Here is a 3055-nt window from a genome sequence, read left to right as displayed (position 1 = left end):
ACCAAAGTAATTACCTACTATGGCCAATCAAAAAGGTCGGAGACAGTCCAGTAAACCAATCAAAACTCAAAGTAATTACATCTAGCCAACACAAAGGGCGGTAAGATGTGCAAGCTCAAGCCATGATTAGTTTTAGTCTCACTTCTCATTGGTTCACAGAAATAGTGGTGTGAGAACTTTGAACCAATCACTGAATGAAGTAATGCAAAACCAAAGCAATTTCCTAATTAACCTCGACAATCAATTGAACACCGCTCTGATGTAAAATTAATAAAATTTTTATTGTTTCATGAACTGGCAACTGAGTCTGATCATACACATGTACACGCAAATGTGACTGAAGATGACTAACAGTCACTCTTAATAATCAGGCCTCGGTTGTTCAAAAGGTGGATAACGCTATCCATCGGATAAGTCACTATCCAGTGGATAAACACTAGCAAAAGCAATTGAGTTATCCAGTGGATAGTGATTTATCCAGTGGATAGCGCTATCCACCCTTCGAAAAACTGGGGCCAGAACCATCATCTGTGGGGTTGCACATATTGACAAGCAGCTTCTTAAAGAGTTGTTCTTGGGTGAAAACCTCTTCTTCAATATCATGAATTTTGTCAATGAGAATAAAGATAAATCCACTTGGAAATGGTCACACAACACAAAACCGTGAAGAATGGTCAGCGGAATCCTGTTTATCTTAAGGACGTTCGCGCCTATTGCTACTGCGCATTTTTTCACGCATGTCACGCACATGTCATTCATCGCAGACCACGAAGGTAAACACGATGCTATTAAGGCACAAACATTTTCCAAGAGAATGGAACGTGAAAGTGTGTGGCACCATGGGATGGCCGTGGACCCAGGTCTTCTCGGAAATGACACGCAATGACGTGACAGTGCAAATATACCATCACTTTGAGAACTTTGCAGCGATTTTACTCTCTTGAATGCTCGGTGACCCCCATTTTTCTTTCCGTAGATCACTTCCTTTTCTGATTTTGCCCATTTTAACAAAAAATTAAAAAAATCTGTGCATGAGAAGTTACAAATATTTCGCCTTTTATGCTCTCATGCGACCGAAGTTTTCTTTCTTTCTTTTCACCTCAGAAAAAGACTTGACTTCCAAAGTTAATTTAGTTATATTTACTTAGTTATGTTGAATTGAGTATGTTTACCTGATCTAAATTTTACTAATGTAGCTTTTTTAATGCTGACAGTTGTAAGCTAAGATCGTCTTAAAGTAACGCAATCTTCTAAAAGTGCACCTCATGATCTCAAAAACAAGCACAGTGACCCTCCATTATTTTTGCCTTTTTGGCAAAAGTAGATCATTATCTTTCTGCATGGCAAGTTTAAAAAAAAAATCTGTACGTGGGAACATTTTGGGTGCGAACGTCCTTAAGTACGGTGCATTGAATAATGAGTTTTGTTGCTAAAAGTTGTGTCGCGATCCAACATTCACTGGACTCAGCCATAACAGGTGTTACAGGTTATGGATAATTAATTAGATTATGAATTTTATGAGTCAATTGTCACTGACATGGGTTCACTGTAAGATTAATATGAACCAGTCACCTGATTGAGAGTAACTGTTTTAGTTTTAATCCCCAATTTACTAGCTTCATGGAATTTTATTCTTGTTCTAATGGGTTTCTACTAAGTGGCATTCTGGTACATGGAGCATAGGTAGAAAAAAAAAACCTTTCTCTTGACATCATAGCTGTTACTGAAATCTGAGTGCTCATTGGTCTACTGAAGAAATACAGATCACAGATTATTACAGTGGTAGTGCAATTGGCTCTAAGATCAAAGCAATAATTGTGAACTGACAACTGTGTGTTTTTGCTGTCATGTGCACTTCAGTGTCATTTTGCTCAATCATTAAAATGTCTCCACACCACAGGACAAGAGAGGAAGGATTCAGTCCATTTAGTTTGGCACTTTTTAGTTTGAGCTGAAATTTATGATCTTTTATCAAAATAATAATATCATTTGTCTCTTACTACGATTATTTGATTGACAATTAATAGATTTTTCAATCCTTTATTTCACTGCCATTATAACTTTAAGTTTCATAATGAGGACTGCTAGTTATCAGCATTAAACTTTCAGTTACTTTCAAGCACCCACAGAAAATACAAAGAATTAATAATAAAACAAATAAATAGAAGTATTGCTGTTGCTAAAGTGAAATCACTTCCTTGTAGTTAAACTGCTGCATAAAAAATTGTTGCAGCAAACACTTCCACAGCTGTTCTCCTTTCCATGCACTCTTCAATAAATTGTTTTAACTAAGCTACAGGTTTCTTCAAACATACATATGATTAAGAATACTTCAGCTAGAAGGTTGTGAATACAACAGACAATTGGGAAAATATAAGCGACCCAGAGTTCAAACTCATCCTTACCATCCATATCATATCCCCCATCCCGTCTTACCTTATCTGAAAAAAATCATTTGCAATGAATACCGAGTGTAAATTAGGAAATCGGGAATGGCACTGAAAGAACGCTTTCAATAAAAAATTATCAATTGCATGCATGGGCAAAAAGCTACATGATTCGCATGCATGGTCAAAAAGCTACATGATTCACAGGGCAATAGAGGTAAGCTATATAATGCAGAACAAAACAATAAAATTAAGAACTCAAAGCTAATCTTACCAAAAGAATACAATGCACCGATAAAAATCGATAAAACATACGAGACAAACCTATATTGCTTCTGAATTTTTCCAAGTCAGACCTTCCTTCCGCATCTCGGCGACCCATTAGAGGGCAAAAGTTTTCGTCTTGATCAAGAGAATCGCGACGAGAATCGCTGCGTTACATGTGATGTTGCACAAACAAGATGTTGCATGACGTGTAATCTCGGGCTCAGACTCCCTCGGTCCCAGAGCGAGCTTCCACCTCCATGCATGATGAGGCTTTTGTACATACTTTTCACATACTTTTCACACAGAATTGAATTGAAGAACTTGAGATTTATGACAATGCTTTAAAACTACTTTTAGATAAAAGCATTCGATGATTATGTCTTTATATCATTTAAACTCAT

General features: G+C 36.9%; 1 long non-coding RNA gene across 1 annotated transcript in view; it reads right to left on the bottom strand.

Moving 5' to 3' along the window:
• LOC137997661 (uncharacterized) overlaps positions 1 to 2849 on the bottom strand; it is a 7932-nt gene extending 5083 nt beyond the window's left edge. Inside the window, exon 1 of the long non-coding RNA XR_011122549.1 lies at positions 2712 to 2849. This is a non-coding gene — a long non-coding RNA (uncharacterized lncRNA). The remainder of the gene's footprint in view (positions 1 to 2711) is intronic.
• Between the last annotated feature and the right edge of the window lie 206 nt (positions 2850 to 3055).

The sequence above is a fragment of the Montipora foliosa genome, chromosome 1 (assembly GCF_036669935.1).
Source record: "Montipora foliosa isolate CH-2021 chromosome 1, ASM3666993v2, whole genome shotgun sequence".
Classification (NCBI taxonomy): Eukaryota; Metazoa; Cnidaria; class Anthozoa; order Scleractinia; family Acroporidae; genus Montipora; species Montipora foliosa.
Note: the sequence above shows the minus strand (reverse complement) of the source record. Positions and strands in the feature narration are given on the sequence as shown.